At 38.6% G+C, this 20,687-nt stretch overlaps 1 protein-coding gene across 3 annotated transcripts in view; it reads right to left on the bottom strand.

The window, feature by feature from the left end:
- Positions 1 to 20,687, bottom strand: part of TBL1XR1 (TBL1X/Y related 1) — a 239,898-nt gene that overhangs the window by 164,275 nt on the left and 54,936 nt on the right. The gene's annotated exons all lie outside the window — the stretch shown is intronic.

Here is a 20,687-nt window from a genome sequence, read left to right as displayed (position 1 = left end):
TGGGAAAATGCCTTCAAAACCGAACACTGCGAAAAGTCTACACAAAAACACAGAAGCATAAAAAATTGATGGCAGAAAAAGATCTAGTCATTGAGCCTGCCCTTTGAGTTATCTCTTACGAGAAGCACGGATGAGAACATGGAAGGGTTTGTTTGTTTTTCAAATTTATATTTATATCATTTCATTTGTGGGACCAAAATATGAAACACTGTTCAAAAAAAGAAAAAGAAAATTGACAACACTATACTGTTGTCAACACTAGAAAGATATTACTGAATCCGACTACAAAAACTATCCGGTTTGTTTGACTATTCATATCAGATCTCAAATGTGTCAGACAGAAACCAACATATCTCAGGCCAAACAGTAGTTGTATTAACATTGAACCAATGTCTCCAGCTCTCAAAGCTGAGGGAAGAACCGCCAAAATCTAATGACTTTAAAAAGGTGGGAAGGAAAGGTCTAGAATTTAAATCCCGGAACAGATAAGCATATTAGGTTTGATTTCTGTTCTGCAGTCAAGCAAATCTTCTATGTTTATATGATTTCTTTCTATTCTGAGATAAAGCAACTTCTGGAAAGTCAAAATTTATTGACATGTCTGGCGTGAAGCTGACAGGTGAAATATAAACCAAATAAATAATGTGAAATGGCTAGACAGAACACATTCTGAGAATAATAGTGGTTACTATTCCACAGGAGCACAAAAAACTACTGCCGCAGAATTCAGCTTCAAGTCAAAACATTGTTTTTTCCCAGTTTTAAGACTAACTAGACCAGCGTTCCTCACCCTTGGCCATTTTAAGACCTTTGGACTTCAATTCTCAGAATTTCCCGGTCAGCTATGTTACCCTAAGCACCTGAAAGAGAGGCCTGGTATTATTAAACTGATGGAGTTAAATAAAGAATAATAGTAATAATTTATGTGGTGGAATAATTACGCAAACAGGAGCACAAGCAAATCCATGCTGCTATCTATGCATAATCTTCATCAGCTCAGGGTTTTTTTTTCTGCCCTCAAAATTTGGATAACCATACTTTTACACTTCTTGTTTTAAAAAAATCTGGTGGGTTGTTTTTTTTAAAAAAAAACACACCTTGTGTTTTGCAGGCTTTTAAACAGCTGCTCATTTACATGCTTATTTAAGACCAAAGATTGCAACAATTACCTTTCTATGTTTTCAGATAGTTAACTGAATGTAGTGTTTCTGGAATAATTTTTAACCAAGTAGGAATGTTGAATGTTAGTCCACTGCTAGGACAGTCTCTAAAAATGTGGCTGAAGTGTTCCTTTGAGATTGGGGTCAGATTGAAGTGTTCCTTTGAGATTGGGGTCAGATTGAAATTGCGGTTCTGGCTCAATCAAGGCACAGTGGGGACCACTTTTATCCAACTCAATGCCTGAGAGTTTCCAAACAACGTTTAAGAAATCTGCCAAGTGATTATAATGTCAACATCACCAGCATGGCACGGTTACTGGATCGCCTGCAAGAACGGGCATCGCTGGTGGAAGAAGAAGAGAGAAGCCTCTGAAAACTTCTCATTAGGGCATCCACAGAAAAGTCCTTTTCTTGCAAAAAAAAAAAAGCCCTGTTCTGCATTACAGAAAGATCTACTGGGGTAGAAATAATCTGCTCCAAACAAACACACAGATAACACCCTGAAACACGAGATTACAACACGGAGATTACAACACGGAGATTACAACACGGAGATAAATGAGCCTCGTCACAGAGATTTGAGGAAAGACTCAAGGACATTCATTTCGTGGCGTCACAAAATGAAGCGCCAAATCGATAGGCTGTTTGACATAGATAAGCAGTTTGGACACAGATTGAAAATCTACTTCCATGAACGTAAATTAGGAGGTGCACACAAAAGGTCATAAAAACACAACTGAAACCTTTTTAGTTTCACTTATGATTTCTGGATTCCTTTCTGAAAATCAGTAGCCCCTACTTCAGGATAGCTAGATTTGAAATTAAGAATTTAATCTACATTTTCATATGAGTGGTCTTCTGACATCATTTTAAATTTCCCATTAAAAAACAAGTCTTATCCATTTTTATATCATTTTCCATACCATGAGTGGTATTTTAATATGAAACAAGAGATTATTTAGCCATTCATATTTTACTACCTAAACAGATAGTAATCATTTTAAAAATTCAAATTTCTCAAATTTGTAAACAAGATAGAAAAAGCCTGACTGAAAACCATACAGGTGGTCCTCAACCTACAACTGGGAATGGAATTTACGTCGCTAAGCAACACAGTAATTTAATGATTTTATGACCTTTTTGCTTCAGTTGTTAAGTGACTCACCAAAACTGTTACAACAAATCCACAGTTGTTAAGCAAATCCAGCTCCCCCCCCCCCATCGATTTTGCTTGTTGGAAACCCACTGGGAAAGTCACAAATGGTAATCACGTGATCCTCGGATGCTGCAACTGTTGCACGTATGTTCTGGTTGCTAAGCACCTGAATTCTGATCACATGACCTCTGAGACACTGTGACAGTCAGAAGTGCAAGGACCAACTGTAAATCAATCTTTTCAGTGTTTAACATCAATTACCTGTAGGTGCCCACTAAAAACCACCAGTCATGTGTATCCCCAATATTGAAAGCAAGTACTCTTACATTTTCATATTTTACCGTACCTTAGTCCAGAGGTCTCCACCTGCCAGGTTATGGACAAGTACTGGTCCATGGACTGTTAGGAACCAGGCCGCGCAAGCAGCGGGTTAGTGAGCAAAGTTTCATCTGCCATGCACAGGAACTAGATAGTGTGCGAAGCCATCCCCGCCCACCCCCAATCTGTGGAAAAATTGTCCTCCATGAATCTGGTCCCTGGCGCCAGAAAGATTGGGGACCATTGCCTCAATTAGTTACATTATTCATTTCATTCTGCTGACAAGCTTTCTTGACCAAAATGTTAATGTATATGTTTTCACACTATTTTGTTGCGAGTTGCTTTGACTTCTATATCATTACTGGAACAACACATCTAATTTAATATTTGTGATGAAGGGGAATTATACTTAGGAAGGTTTCCTTTTTATAAATTTCTTTTGGTACACTTGTTTTAAAATGTTTTTGGACAACCAACTTCCTACATCAAAAGCATCCTTGGAAAATAAAAACAATGCCTTAACAATACTTGCCCATAAAAAGAACAACAGCAAGAAATTTGGCATGTTTTAGAAGAAAAAGAAACTGAAGTGGTGGTAAGTATTTAATGATACTACATTTACATTTGGAGTGGAGTGGAGTGGAATGGAATGGAATAGAACAGAACAGAACAGCAGAGTTGGAAGGGACCTTGGAGGTCTTCTAGTCCAACAACCTCCTCAGGCAGGAAACCCTATACCATTTCAGGCAAATGGTTGTCCAATCTCTTTAAAAACTTCCAGGGTTGGAGCATTCACAACTTATGTAGGCAAATTGTTCCAATGATCAACTGCTCTGTCAGGAAATTTCTTCTTAGTTCTAGGTTGCTTCTCTCCTTGATTAGTTTCCATCTGTTGCTTCCTGTCGTGCCTTCAGGGGCTTTGGAGTATATGTTGACTCTCTCTTCTTTGTGGCAACCCCTGAGATATTGGAACACTGCTATCATGTCACCCCTCGCCCTTCTCTTCTTTAAACTAGACATACCCAGTTCCAGCAACCATTCTTTATATGTTTTAGCCTCCAGTCCCATTTACTAAAGTATTATATAATATGTTGTTGTTGTTAGTTGCGAAGTCGTGTCCGACCCATCGCGACCCTATGGACAATGTTCCTCCAGGCCTTCCTGTCCTCTACCATCTTCTGGAGTCCATTTAAGCTCACGCCTAATTACATAATATATTTCTGTACACTATATCTACTATAGAATTTTCAGGTATAATACATTGTACAATATATTAAATATAAATTACATATAGATATAATATATACTTACAGAATATGTTAAATCCTTAAAAAACTGCCTTGACCCCTCCCAGTTATGATGGTGATGAAAAACTAACTCACAACCAATGCCCACATTTACCACTTTTGCAGCATCTTTCAAGTTACATGTTCACCATTACACAGGTAGTCCTAGACTTACAAACACAATTGAGCCCAACATTTATGTTACTAAGTGAGACACTTAAGTGAGTTTTGCTCCATTTTATGACCTTTCTTGCCACAGGTGTTAAGAGAATCACTGCAGTTGTAAATTTAGTAACAAGATTGTTAAGTGAATCTGATTTCCCCACTGACTTCATCAGAAAGGTACATTCACCTGACTCAAGGACACTGCAACCGTCATAAACATGGGTCAATGCCCAAGCGCCTAAATTTTTATCTTGTGACCCATGGGGATGCTGCCATAGCTGTTAAGTGTGAAAAACAGTCATAAGTGTCTTTTTCAGTGCTGTTGTAACTTTGACTAAATGAACTGTTGTAAAATTGTAAGCACAGTAGCAGCCATGAGTTTTCACTTACCAGCTGCTTCGTTTGATAGCCAAGTAAGCCAGTCTCAATTGTAATCGTTAAACAAGGACTATCTGTAAGTAAAGTTATTCTTTTAAACTGATTCCGTTTCTGTTACAGGCATTTTGTGAGAATGTTCTCCAACTCTAAACAGTTCTACCGATCCAAAAGGCTTGAAGCCAAAGTTAGAATAAGTCACTTTCCTATATTATCTTTATTGAAGCAGGAACTGGTGATTAAAGCATGCAACAGGACCCTAGCAGGGGTGTCTTCGAAATACTAAGAACCATCCAACAGGCTGGAACAGATTAGGTTGCAGATTCTCATGTAATTTAGAAAACAAGGCAAGGTGATGGCGAGAGGCAAGCTCAAATAAAACATCAAGTCTTGATGTATCCCATGATCAGTATTCAGAACACATTCTCATATAAAATCTAACAGTAACCCTCTGGAAAACAGAATACACATAGTAGCACGACTAAAAAAGGGGGGGGGGGACTGCATTGCTATGCCATTTCCTTGTGTCAAGGGAGGGAAACAATGGTTTCTTGGTAAGAAATTTTCAAGGAAAGGAGAGAAAAGCAAAGGCATTAGAGCAAAAGGTATTATGTAACCACAATTCTGTGCAGCTTTGTTTTCCCCAGCATCACAGCTGCTACACAGACTAGAAGGGTTTAGTTACACTAAAAATACGAACAATGCTTGCTTTTAAAAGGCCAAATTCCTTTTAAAAAGAAGTTCAAAAATATACATGATTGTGCATCCTTAACATGCTGAGGAGAAATGAAAAATGACTTCACTTTCTGAGCAAACTAAACGAACTGAATGGAAAGATCCAGTCTTTTCCCTTTGAAATATGTTGGACTTTCAACTCTGAAAATTATCTTTCTTCAATCATGCTAGAAAGTGCCAGGTAGGGAAAAGGAGATATAGTGGTTAAAGGAAGAATAAAGTACAAATGGTTCAGTGTCTTTTTGTATTTAAAAACTTACCATTTTTTTTACACAAGCCTCTGATTGGGATTATGCAGTGCTTTTTTTGTAAAATAAAAAGGTGCCGGAACTCACACATGTCATACAACCCACCTTGCCTACCCTACAAGGTTCCATCCAAAAAAGGTGCTGGAACTCCGTTCTGAGCGTTCTATGACAAAAAAAGCCCTGGGTTTATGTATTACATGCAATGTAATGATATGATTTTGAGCATATTCAGGGACTGCGATCTAGAAACTATGATTTGTCTTTCACGTCCTGTGTGAATTCTGGAAATCATTAATTTTAGCAAAAAAAAGAGACTATTGATTCACAAAACAATGTGTGAACGTGGTCTCTCAGCTCAGTTCCATCTTGGATCAATGATAAATCTCTATGGTGATTATGCTATCTATTAAATCTGATCATGACTGATACTCTAGTAAATACTTATAAAAAAATTTACACCATGTCAATTCAACTGGATTTTCAGGCATTCAAACCACATCTCCAATGCTCTGAATTTTTCAGTCATTTCCAAATAAGGCATTGCAAAATGTGTCTTGTTGGCCTAAGACACGGGTCTTCAAACTTGGCCTTTTTATGACTTGTGGACTTCAACTCCCAGAATTCCTCAGCCAGGCACGCTGGCTGAGGAATTCTGGGAGTTGAATCCCACAAGTCATAAAAGGGCCAAGTTTGAAGACCCCTGGCCTAAGACAATGGCATTACTTTAAATACTTTAAAGTAATATATTAAATAATAACTTACAGTTAATCTTCAACTTACAAGTATTCAAAGTACAAAGAGACTGAAAATAGTGACTTGCATCTGGTCCTCACACTCATGACTGTCGCAGTTTCTCCTCAGTCATGTGATTACGATGCAGACACTTGGCAACTGGTATGAATTTTACAACAGTTGCAAAGCCCCAGAGTCATCTAAGTGCCATTTTCCAACCTGCAAGATCAGGGGAAGGGGGAGCCAGATGTACTTAATGACCATGTGATTCACTTCACCACCACCGGAAAAAAAGTTTATAAAATTGAGCATAATCATGTGGTGGCTCACTTAATGACAGCATTCCTTAATAACAGAAATTCTAGTCCCAACTGTGGTCATAAGCTTAGGGAGAAACCAATGATAGTTAAGTCATAACAGCCGAGTTCAGAGAACTGCACTCCCTCTCCTTTGTGATAACCATTCAAAAAAAATGGAAGACTGGAAGAAAGTCTCCCTTTGGTTGTCTATTTTCTACAGGATAAACATGCTGAGATCCTTGGGACATTTCTCCAAGGGCTTAATTTCCAGACTCTTCACCATCCTCCCAGCCCTACTCTCAACTGGCTCCAAATGAACTCTGACCAGGACAGAGTACAGTAGAACAATTACTTCCTGTTAATGCACTCCAACATACCATTTGCCTTTTCTAGCAACTAAAAGTGCATTACCGCCTCATGTTTAGATTTGCTCCTCAAAAATCCTGATACGCCTTTCCACGTACTACTTGCAAGCCATCCTACACATTCTTTCTATCCAGATACAGAAATGGTTAAGTTCCATTTGCTTCATTTTAGCCTCAATGCTCAATCTGTCTACATCTCTTTTTAACCTCTCTTTAGCTTACTTTATTTTACTTTATTTTATTTTAATTTGTATGGCCACCCATCTCAACAGGGCAGTGAACCAAATGAAACAGAGAAGCGATTACAAAAATTTAAAAATACATAGTAGTCTACAATAAATATGTCATAATCACTCTAATAACTACAAAATGGGTCTCGGGACACACTTGGGGCCCCCAGGCACAAAGCCAGGCCTTTAAGGACTTACAAAAAGCCTAAAGGTTTGAAACCATCCTGAGCTCTTTAGATGGAGAATGTTCCCTAAGGCAGGTGATGCAGCAGAAGAAGTCTCATTTCTGGGTCCCACCAAGTGGCATTCCTTAAATAATGGGACCCAAAGCATGCTCACCCTATCTAAGCAGATTGGACAGAATAAAAAAATGCAGAAAAGATGGTACCTCAATTAACCTGATCCCAAGCCAAGAAGAGCTTTGCATCCGGAAGCATACACACAACCAACACAACTTTCACCATCCCTCCCACTTTTATGTTATCTGCAAATCTTTCTAAATGTCACCTTACTTCCCTCATTCAAGTCACTGAAAAAAAACACTAAGCAACATACCTCCTAGGTTAATAAAAACACTAAGCAATATAACATATTTATAAGCAGTCCATCTGATTGCTCATAAATATGTCGCTTGATAATCTACTTGAAGACCTTGTGTGAAAGTAATTAAGCTGTAGTTCTCTGGGTCCTACTGTTTTCCTGTTTTGAAGGCAGAGATGATAAGTGTTTTCCACCAATCTTTTTAGACCTCACCAGTCCTCAAAGATTACCAAGAGCGGTTCTGCAATCCATTAGCTTCCTCAGTACTTGGTAAATACTTCATTGGGCCTGGGGAGTCACCTTCATTAAAATTAGCCAAATTGTTTTATGATGCTGTTCCGCTTTTTTCTGTTTAGTACTGTATTTTCATATACCCATACTAGCATTTGTTTAGATTTGTTATACTTTTTCTTGTTGTGGAGTTCATTATTATTATGCTTTAAGTATCCCATTTCACAATTTTTTAAACATCCTTCCTAATTAGTTTCCTCCCTAATATGATTTGAAGCCAATGGATCTGACCAACCTTCCCTCAGAATTCATCGAGTTCCAGTTGAAGACTTCCTAGTTCGGTGATGGCGAACATTTTAGACACCGAGTGCCCAAAAACCGCCCCACCAGCCCCCACCCCGCCTTCCCGGGCACCTACCATCTCCATAGCCCACTGCAATCTCCCAGACAGCCCTGCAGCGCTATGGCGGCCATGCCCTCTCCCCGTGCCCTGCAGCATCATCTACATGCGACAGGGCACGAGGGCACTCTTGTCCCTGCTACCTGGCTGCTATGTCCTTGGCTGCGCTACTCCCTGCAGGCCACGCCCAGAGATCACTCTTCTCTAGGAACACTGCTGGTGAGGAGGAGGCCACGTGAGGCGGGGGGAGGCGGGGCTGGGGCAACAGCGGGCGTGCCCACAGACAGGGATCTGCATGCAGCCTCTGGCACATGTGCCATAGGGTCAGCACCACTCTCCTAGCTCCTCCTCTCCAAGTATCTTAAACTGTAGGATGACGTGACTGACCCTCAAGAAATCAGTCACTTTCACTTCGTCTAATTCCTTCTTTCTAATGAGGTTTAGGGACACGGTGGCTCAGTGGGTTAGAACGCTGAGCTTGTCTATCAGATGGTCGACAGTTTGGCCGGTCAAATCCCAAGTGCCGCGTAACAGAGTGAGCACCTGTTACTCGTCCCAGCTTCTGCCCACCTAGCAGTTCGAAAGCACATAAAAATGCAAGTAGAAAAATAGGGACCACTATGGTGGGAAGGTAACAGCGTTCCGTGCGCCTTTGGCGTCTAGTCATGCCGGCCACATGACCACGGAGACGTCCTCGGACAAACGCTGGCTCTTCAGCTTTGAAACAGAAATGAGCACCGGCCCCTAGAGTCGGAAACGACTAGCACACATGTGCGGGGGAACCTTTACCTTTAATGAAGTTTAGACCCTTTTTTTTTACCTTAACTGAACAAAAGAGGAAAATAAATTGTTGGATCTATGACTCTTGATAGAGTTAGATATCCAGCAGATGTCAGAATAACTGAATACCCCATGAACACTATTAAATATCTCTTTGTAATACTGATCATTTGATCTAAATAAGACCTTATTTGAGTCTACTATTCCTGCAGGAGTGTACAATAAACTCCCACAACATTTTGTGTTTTCTTTCTCCCTGTTGTTCTTACTCAGGTAATATAAGATTTCCATGCTGCTCTTGGATTGTTCCTTTTTGAAAAAAAATTGAAGGCTTCCAATATTATGTGCTAATTATATGTATCATCTACCCAGGTTTCAATGGTGCCTATCTCATTATATTTGTTTTTCTCAGTTAAAGTCTTTCATTCTTCCTGTTTACTTCCCATTCTCTGTCCAGCGATACAGAAATGCAATTGTTCAACTGAGAAACACAATGCAAGTTTGCAATTTTATGTGATCCAAGCAAACAACAATTGTGACCGAAACTGAAAGAATAAAACTTTGTGATCACACTCAACACAATTCCAATCCTTTTTTTAAAAGAAAACTGCAAAAAAATATCTTAGAAAATGCATAGATGTAACTAAAAAGATGTCAAAATCTTGTATTTATTTCAACTCCATCCTGAGCCCTTTAGAATACCAGCATTCAACATCTTTTAATTGCTTACCTTAATTGTATACATTCCCAAAACCTGTTAATTTGATGTCTTAAAAAAATGGAAATTTGTAAAATCTGTTCAAGCACTTCCATATATGAGGTTTAGCTAAAATCCAATTACAAGGATTTGACATACACGTACATCTGTATTGAACATTTTAATATATGGGGCAAATAGTACTGGACGCTAATAGTACTGTAATTGCTGTATCAACTATTCTGTTCATCTGTATTATTATTATTTTTTGCAGAAACCTTAGACCAGGGGTCTTCAAACTCGGCCCTTTTATGACTCATGGACTTCAACTCCCAGAATTCCTCAGCCAGCATGCCTGGCTGAGAAATTCTGGGAGTTGAAGTCCATGAGTCATAAAAGGGCCCGAGTTTGAAGACCTCTGCCTTAGACTTTTAAGTGTTAGTTTGGTGGATATGTAGGCCAAATTCGTTCATTTGCAACAATAGCTTAACTACTGTTTGGCTGTAGATCAGGATCAGGAAAAGCTTTCAGTTATTCCACTGTAACTAAGAAGCTGAAAGAGCGCTGAAAGATGAGGCTATACATTGCAACCAATCTATATGCAGAAAATATTTTTCAGAGATTGCCATAAACCTTTTATCACAGAAATGTTTAGACATTATGAACGGGTCAAACAATCCTTGAGGGGATTTGGCACAATTCTTTATGTGATTTTTCAATTGTGCCGGATTCATACATCAAGCGAGCCAAATTGCAATTGCCTTCTTTAACACATTGTGGTTTATGTGAACCAACTAACTATGAGTAAGAAAAACATAATTTATGTAGGCGGGTGAAGGAATGCAACAGTGTCTGTGTGTGGAGGTCTGCTTATTTCTGTGGAATAGCAATCTTAAGGGCATGTTCTTTCTATCCTACAAAATTGGCCTGTAGAATTATTTTGCTGTAGTAATGAAAGCTACCACAGGTCTCAGTCTAGAGGCAGTTATCAATCTGCTTTCCCTTACCTTTACTTTTGCACAATTACCAATTCAGAAACATTTCATGATAACTTCAAGTGAGTATAAACGCAACATATATATTCAAGCCTTCTTTCATCCTCAAATTAACAAATCTCTGCTGTTAAACCTTAACAAAGAAGAAAACCTATTTAGAAGCCATGTCTGCATAGTGAGGCTATTATGTTAGATTTACCGAATGGAAAATGTTGATTCAATAACAGTAATTTGCTCCAATCATCCTATGTTTCTTGTATCATTAAAGAAACAAAAGCCTTCGTTTTAGTCAATACTAGGGCAAATCAACGATGGCATCTTCGCATTTGTGGGATTTGTTTTGCATGCGAATGTTTTATTCAGTCAATGTAAACAAAATTTGAACTACAAAGGTAGAAAGGACAAACAGATACAAAAGTCACCTAGCCTATTGATTTTCAAGTTAAAATTGCAAAGCATAAATAAGACCTTATCAACAACATTCTAAACAAGTTTGTAATAAGGTGGCAGGAAAGGAAGACAGAAAAAAAATTGGGGGAATGAAAGGAAAGAGGGGGGAAAAAAGAGCAAAATAGAACTGAAGACTGGGACCCATGAAGTACTGAACGATAGATAGTACTTGACTTACACCAGTTCATGTAATGACCGTTCAAAGTTATAACAGCACTGAAAAAAATTTGACTTATGACCGTTTTGCACACTTACGACACTTGCAGCATCCCCATGGACATGTGATCAAAATGCAGATGCTTATCAACTGACTCATATTTATGACGGTTCCAGTGTCCCGGAGTCATGTGATCACCTTTGAAAACCTTCTGACAAACAAAGTCAATGGGAAAACCAGATTCACTTAACTGTGTTACTAACACCTGTGGCAAGAAAGATGGCAAAATGGGGCAAAACTCACTTAACAACAGTCTCCTTTAGCCGCAGAAATTTTGGACTCAATTGTGGTTGTAACATTAGGACTGCCTGTATTGAAACGTACAAACAAGCAAAAAATCGGAAACGATGGCTATAAAACCCAACCTTGTGAAATTTAGTGTTCAAATTTGTTAACTATCACCAGTATATCTATAGCATCTAAAATATTTTTAAATAAAAAGTAACCGATTCGTTCAATTTGGGAATGACTGCAGCTCGAAGCAGCAGAACTTGAGTTGAGAATAGAACAGTTTCAAGGCCATGACACTTCCAGGATAATCAAGAGCATTCCAAATTTGAGACAGATTAAAGGCAGCACTTTAAATTTGGAGGGCAAACATGAAAAAACAATTACGCCAGAAAATTCTAGACACTTGATTACCTCAGTATCGGAATAATAAAAAAAAATCTTCAATTTCTGAGTAAACCTCTCAGCCCTATGAGTAGGAAACTAAACTCATATGTAGGCCTATGCTGCTTTTCTTACCAAGATATAACAACAGAATCCTGCAAGTCTAAAAATGTTTCTCTACCCACACACACACAAGCACGCACACACACACAGAGAGAGAGAGAGAGAGAGAGAAACCTATCTTTGGATAACTGGGAAGGGTCTCATCTGAGTTTTCTCTCAGGTTTTCTCAGTCTTAGCCTCAGATTACTTTTACCTGACTATTGTTTTAGGAGCAGTTCTTCCTCCTATCTCTCAAGGCCCTTCCTCTAACCACTTCCAAACCAGAATTTTTGTGGGAGACCTTAAAAAAAAATTCATTCTTGTCCCTAAAACTGTAAACTTCCAACCAGGCCAGGCCTGGCCTATAGGCTTTCAAGAACATTAACTTTACACCACCACTGTTAACCAAACTTATCATATTGAACAAAAAAGATTTGCTCGATTCTTATGTACACATGATCAGAAGAGACAGTCGTACCATTTAATAGGTAGGTAACTGGCATATTTCCATTTTGGTCTTGGCTCATTTAATCTGCATGCTTCCAACATTGAAATCAATTGTTTGGTCATATTCCAGTAGGTTGGTCAATATCCAGTTGCCTTCCTTGTTCTAATCTGCCCTTCAAAGTGTTGTGCTACATTTTGACACTAAAGTCATGATTCTTTCTGGTCAATGAAACGTTAGTACCACTTTATACTGCCTTGGTAAGACCACACTTGGAATATTGAATCCAGTTTTGGTCGCCATGATATAAAAAAGAGGTTGAAACTCTAGAAAGAGTGCTGAGAAGAGCAACAAAGATGTATATGGGACTGAAAGCTAACACATATGAAGAACGGTGATCCTCATCTTCCTCTCTAGGACATATTCTCATGCAAGAATAAGATTGGATATAACTTTCTAAAAATACTTTCATGGAATGGAATGGAATAGCAGAGTTGGAAGTGACCCTGAAGGTCTTCTAGTTCAACCCACCCATTTCAGACAAATGATTGTCCAATCTCTTCTTAAAAACCTCCAGTGTTGGAGTATTCACAACTTCTAGAGTTAAGTTGTTCCACTGATTAATTGTTCTAACTGTCAGGAAATTTCTCTTTACTTCTAGGTTGCTTCTAGTTCTAATGCAACAGCACAGTTTCCCTCCCAATTTTCCTATGCAATTTTCTCTACTTACATGTATGAAATAAGTAAACGTCTCCATCATTGTGCAACCAAAATCAGCTCTACACACCAAATGTCAAGGTTTTGTTCCGGCTACATGTCCTGGCTCCCTATTCCAAGTAAGAATAGGAAGATTAAGGAAGCAGATTTATTGCAGAGAATTAAGAAGCCATAGAAAGAAGTTTCAGATTTGGAAAAAAAAACTGTTTTATGGAATGATAAGAATCAAATCCCCAATTCACCAGTTTCAATAGGAGGCTGAGCCACTTTAGTGTCAGCTTCATCAATCAGGCAAGTGACAGAGGAAGAAGGATTAGAAAAAGTAAAAAAAAAAGGATTGGGTTTCACATCAAGTCATAAACTATGGCTTGCAAACCAGTAGCTGAATTCACACATTACACTATACAACTTCCTACGAAGGACTACTTAGACTTCTACCTGGTTCACGTCAGTCTTGCCAAAACCTTCTCAGTCAACGTAAAATACATATATTCACCATCCAATTCCCTTTCAGGGTAAGCTGTCCAAATTTTCCATACTATTATGGCAGGAAAAATTGCAGACAACTAAAATTGGTGACCTAATCTATGCCTTCTATACTTTACCAAGAAAAAACATTACATGATAGCCTCAAATGACCAAAATCAGGATGGGCAGAAGTGATCATTATTTATGGACCATACGGTTGTGACACCAGCAGTGAATAACTTAAAATATCTGTCCAGATATTTCATGCTCATTATTTCTACTTTGCATGCTAGATGTAACATCAGTTAAAATGTTAATTTCATTAGCTTCATATCATGTTCTATAGAAGTTCAAGTTGTTGTAGAGATTAGTTACTATTTTTTTCTGCAAATAGCAAGCCTGTTACATAAGTTGGAATGAGTTATGACTTGTTCAAAGTCACCCAATAAGCTTCCATTCCATCCTGTTGTACAACTAATACAAAACTAGACTGCCTTATTGCTAACCAAATTACAGTGAAGAGTGAATAAATCTATGTGATATCAAATACATTTTCTCCCTTAGCTATCCTTATTTCATTTATTTACTATATTTATATGTAACCTTTCAGTACATTACCAATGTAGGACAGGACAGCAATCAAATTACATATGTGGAAAGTAGGAACTATATGTTTATTTCTCTACACACTGAAATAGAATTTGATTATGACCTCTCTTTAAAATGCTACAAGTGGAATCCATGTCGCCTGATATTGCTGAACTATAACTCCCAGTAATCCCAGCTTGCACTTCAAATGGGGAATGATACTGAGCAGCTACTTCAGCAGCCTTTGGAGCAGGGGTGGGCATCTATGGTTCCTGTACAACCCATGGACTTCAACTCGCAGAATTCCTGAGCGTAGCTGGCTCAGGAATTCTGGGAGCTGTAGTCCACAGGTCATAAAGGGGCTAGAGTTGCCTACCCCTGCTCTAGATACTCACAGGTTCTCCTCTGTTTTATTGTTAAACACTTCTGGCTGTTTTTCCAATAGCAAAGTGACTAAACAAAAAAGAAAGAAATGTAGTATGCTAAATATGATATTCAAATTTAAGGCCTTTCTTGTATCAGCAGTAGATGTAGTGCAAACACAACAAACGTAGCAGAAACTTTCATTGGAGACACATAGAGCCTAGGAAATGCATGCCCAAGTTACATAGCAAGTGAAGAGATGCAAGGAAGTTGTGGTCAGCGCTGCAGAGCCACAAACACTGTGAAGCTAACTTCTTAGTTGCGAAATCAACTCTTATCTGTTAGAACAAAAGGAAGTGCCTCATTAAATCTGTTATAGAGAAACCTAAGTATAGAGAAACCTAAGTTAACAGCTGCAGCATTCAGGCTGGGGACAAGAAGATGATTTACAAGTGACCAAAGCAGCTGAAATTATTCTGTTTACAGACATCAATGCCCGTTACATTTATTACAATAGTCAGTGGATACTTCTGCCCATGTGTTCAACAAGTGAAAGCTGAAGGCCAAGCAAAAAGGCAGGACTGAGCACAGAGCAAGTCTACCTACCTTCTTTGTACTAAATGCAGGAAGGACAACTCACCATGGCCAACTCGCCGTGGGCTAAGTTATACTAATATTGAAGAAGCAGTCAAATAGAATCATTAAAGAAAGGATGCCAAAGGAAGGACGAAATAAAATGTGAATGACAAAAATTAAAATATTTTTTAAATTATTTTTAAAAATTAAAAATTGAATTGTCACGCAGTGAGTTGTCCGATAGTGTGTTGGCCATGGAAAGTTGTCCCACGGCAAGTTGGCCATGGAAACTTGACCATGGTGAATTGGCTGCAGCAAGTTGTCCCATTCCGAGGCGGGAAGGCCTGACACTATAGCTGCATTCACATGCAGTCAGTATTTATTACAAAGGAGTAGGTATACCAAAGTAATGCACACTGCTTAAATGTTTCTGATTGGCTATTCCTGGCAGGGAATACCGCTGATCAAAGTGGGACGTCTCCCAAGTCTTTAAAGGTAAAGTTAAAGGTTCCCCCGCACGTGCGTGCTAGTCGTTTCTGACTCTAGGGCCAGTGCTCATCTCCGTTTCAAAGCCAAAGAGCCAGCGCTTGTCTGAGGACGTCTCCGTGGTCATGTGGCCGGCATGACTAGACGCCAAAGGCACACGGAACGCTGTTACCTTCCCACCATAGTGGTCCCTGTTTTTCTACTTGCATTTTTACGTGCTTTCGAACTGCTAGGTTGGCAGAAGCTGGGACGAGAAACAGGCGCTCACTCTGTTACACGGCACTCGGGATTCGGCCAAACTGCCGACCTTCTGATCGACAGGCTCAGCGTCCTAACCCACTGAGCCACCGAGTCCCATGTCTTTAGCATCAGGTATTTTCTAGGAAACTCTGGTTGTTCTCCTAAGGACAATTCCTGGCTTATGGAACTTGTCTGTCTGAACAAAAACAACCCATTAGCTACAATTCACACTTGCTGCTAATGCTAAGCAAAGTAAAGCACAAAGCCATTTTACATTTGGTTGGAAGGAATAGACAAGCAGGGACAGTGCTACACTTAGCTACTAAGGTTCTGCACACAATGATTAAGAAGTGCTTTGGATCATAAGGAAGCACAGCCCCTCTTTATTCAATAAAACAGCTGCATTTTTTTCCCCAAAAAATGCCCACTTTTTGCAGAAGCCCCCACAATCTCATTTTGATTTACAAATGCACTTTAGCAGGCTTTCTTCTATCGGAGGTGCAGATAACAACTTCAAAGAAAAGGCCTCCTCAATGGTGATGTCACTCTTCAGAGATTTGTTCCCAGGAATATTTGTATGATGCCTATCTGCATGATATTTTTACAACTAGTCATTTAGAAACAGTTCTTAGGCTTTTAATCTGTTGTATCTTGCTTTAATGACACTATTTATTTTTAAAATTCCTTTGACTATTGTCATCCGCAACCTCGCAATCCCTTTTTTGGTTCAGTCTAGGGCTTTCATGTTTCTCTTCTAACTTCTTGTATGTTTTTCTTCTAAGTTTGTATGCCTGTTTTAATGTCTTCTACATTAAGCAAGATAGAAATCAAAATAAATTAAACCAAAACCTAAATGAGGTAAATAAGTTGTCAATTTCAGGACAAGCATATGCACTAGATAATCTTTTAATAGTTTAAAATTAATTATAATGAGTACTGTTTTATATTCAATGAATATCCCTTTTCCTCTTAATCAAAAGGTAGGCTATTTTAGAAATTAATTCCAAATTTTTAAGTCAGAAAAGACATGAAGGATGAACAAGTTTCACACTATTGTGTTATGCTTGTTCATTTACAAATGAAGAATAGATATGTCTTTTAAAAAATGAAAACAAAACAAAACAGAGAAATAATTGCTTGGAATATATCCTGAAATAATAGTTATTGGTGTTTGATTCTCTTTCTCAAGAAACTCAAAAGCTGTTTTCAAGTTCAACAAAATTATTATTTGTCAGAAGTGTAAGGATAGTTTACAAAACAACACTGCTTTAGCCCTTCCACCATCACATAATTACATCAGCTAAACTAGAGACACATCAACATACACACAAATTATACAGATGTTATTCTGCAGGAGCAAACAAAATCAGCATTGTTAAATTACATAATTAAGTTTAAAGCCCTAAGTATGCTATCTAAATTACACTGTATGACACAAGAATTCCTACATCTGGAATACAGACACATGCAGAGCTGCATATCCCCAGTTTGCCTTTGCAGGAAAAAAAATCGTGCTACAAGATAACGTAATCAAGAGTATGATTATTGTACGTGCACTCTCTAAATATCAAGGATCACCGATCCTAACTCAGCGAATTATATACCTCACACATGAAAGGCTCTGGAGAAAATTGAATTTAATACAGTCACATTACATTTAGAAATACACAGTGTGTGTGTTTGTGTGTGTGTGTGTGTGTGTGTGTGTGTGTGTGTGTGTGTATCTACAAGGTTTATTTGCAGGAGTGATTTCCCAATGTGACAAAAAGAGACTGAGTTTGTGCATTCTGCTAGATTAGGCTAAAATATGGTTGGTACTTTTGTGTTGTAACATAAACAGAAAACCAGTCACTGCTGAGCAAATGGCCACTTTACATCACAATATGTGGCTTTACTAGTTGGATGCACCCTTTGTACCAACCAGAGACTGTGCTTAATTAACCTGGCTTCAGGAGTGAGCATGCTGTTTACTCAGCCATTTCCAGTTATTATGCATGAAATAGCTGGTACATAAAAGCAGGCTTTCCACCAAATATTACGGAGGAGTTTAATTCCCCAGAAATAAGGATGTCAAATAATATTAGCTGATCTCCCTATCTAACTTTTCCCAAATGAAAACCCGATGCATATACAGCTACTTTCCACACAATCAGGAAATCTGATTGAATATTGCTCCTGAACACATAAAGCAGCTGTGTTCAGATCATCCAGGTTACTAGTAGAGCCAAAACAATTGCCCATAATACTCATGTTTAGTTACATCAATTCAATATCAGCTACCTCTTCTCAACACTGCATCCTCATTCACAAGTGTAGAATTACAAATACACCGCAGGTTTGCCAACAGATTTTCAAAAAGCTGCATTTTGACCTTCTCATTTTTCCTAATAGATTTAGCATTACAAGCTATGATAGTACAGTAAAAATTAAGATATGGGCAGATGGTCTCTGAGTATTATTCACAATATGATTCCCATTTGCCTAGAATTAATGTACACTGGTAGATTTTCCTGGTTGTTTGAGTCTTCTCCAAAGGGTCAGCTAGACAGCAGTTTTACAAATTTACAAAATTAACTGTTCTCAATTGTTAGTAAACTATGCAGAAAAGGCTCCTATGAGACATGCCAAGTCTTTCCAGCTTGTGTTACATAGAGCTCAAATTATAGGTTTTAAAAATAATAGTTATATACTGAAAATCTCATGTTAGCCTACTTATTTAAAAAGAAGGCAGGACAGTTTAACACAAGAATATTGTTAACTAAATTAAAATCTGTGTTTCCTAGAAGGTAATAGGGATACATGTATAGCAGGTGCAGTATTATCAGAAAATGGACCTCATCATATTGTGAACTCTCTACATATGTTATTTCACTAACATTTATTGCAGCAAAACCTCAAAAGGAAATAGGTGGAGCAGTTCAGTCTGAGGCTCAAAACGGAGTTCCTCATACACAATGACAACAAACATTTTCTATGCTTTGCTGATCAATTTGCAAAGCTGCAAAAATGGAGCACACCCTTTAATTCTCACTGAAGTTTAAATATCTGGGCTTGACAAATAATGAGGGGGGAGACAAAAATCAAGGTTAACTTCTTCCCTAAATTGCCATTATTACTATTATTATGAGTAATTTGCTGTTAAGATTCACAGTCTGCAACTGTTAGAATTAAATTTAATCCTAGCCAAGAACCTAAGAATTACTAAGGGAGCGCCTAAAGATAAAGGGAGGAGGGACGCAGTGGCTCAGTGGGTTAGGACGCTGAGCTTGTCAATCTGAAGGTCGGCAGTTTGGCGGGTCGAATCCCAAGTGCCACGTAACAGAGTGAGCGCCTGTTACTCGTCCCAGCTTCTGCCAACCTAGCAGTTCGAAAGCATGTAAAAATGCAAGTAGAAAAATAGGGACCACTACGGTGGGAAGGTAACAGCGTTCCGTGCGCCTTTGGCATCTAGTCATGCCGGCCACATGACAACGGAGATGTCCTCGGACAAACGCTGGCTCTTCGGCTTTGAAACGGAGATGATGAGCACCTGCCCCTAGAGTTGGAAACGACTAGCACGCATGTGCGGGGGAACCTTTAACTTTACCTTTAAAGATAAAGGGAGTTCCTAGCAAGGTGGGTTTTTTGTAAAAATGAAGAGTGTTCAGGTCCGATAAATTCAAAATTTTCAAATATCAAGGAAATCCTTTAGTTGTCACTCCCAGGGCTCCAATCACAATTGGTATAACAGTATATTTATTTTCCCCTCAGTGTTTAACCTCAATCTGCAATTCCAGGTATTTTACATTTTTTCCATTTTTTCCCCTCAATCCTAGCATCACTTGGTATAAACAACTTCAATAAAACCAGACATTCTTCTTTCCAATGTTACATGAGGCATACTATAAACAAGCTGCCTGTTTGCTTGAATTCTAAAGTCCCAGAGCATTTTAGCTTCTTCGTTTTCTATGACCGTCTCCATTTTATGGTCCCACCAGTTCTTGCATGGAGGCAAATGATATTTTTTTGCATATCTTCCAATGCACCACTGTTGCTACTTTGTTGTGCCATTGTTTGTAGTCGGTCTGTGCGATTTTCTCACAGCAGTTAACCAAGTGGCCCACAGTATCTTAGTACTAATAGTAGCAGTAATAATAGTAGTAGTAGACTCTACTCACCTTTTCTAGAAACCCAGGACATCACACTCAAAAATACTAATTGCATCTACTCTGAAACACCCACAACATCTATTATCTAATATTTGTTTACATTTTTGTGTCTGGTTTGCTAATTCTTGCATTAGAATTCTTAGTTCATTTTCTTCACCACTTACCTTTTTACACCAAGAAAGGAATGTACAAACCATTCTCAGCTGATTTGGATACTCTTATGCCTCAGTAAAAATACACGTTTCACATCTCTTGGTCCTTGCATGAAAAAAAGCTATTTTGCACAAAATGTTTTGAGGTAGGTAGGAGAACAAGCCGGGAAAACCCAAGGATGCCAGTACCAACAGTGGCTGATGGGAGAAAGGAAGAAGCAAACCTGTTGCATGCTGCCCACATCTTCCCGTAACGGCTTAATTCTACTCTTATCCAGCATGGATATCCCAAAAAGAAAATCCAAGAGAGTAAACACCAGGAACTGAAGAAATGAAAGGTCTTTCCTACACTGACAAGTAGAAATATCAAGGAATTGAATCTGAGAAGTTTTACAGACATGACCTCTCTCT

Source organism: Vipera berus, assembly GCF_964194415.1.
Source record: "Vipera berus genome assembly, chromosome: 5".
Lineage (NCBI taxonomy): Eukaryota > Metazoa > Chordata > Lepidosauria > Squamata > Viperidae > Vipera > Vipera berus.
This window is presented reverse-complemented; position numbering and strand designations above follow the sequence as displayed.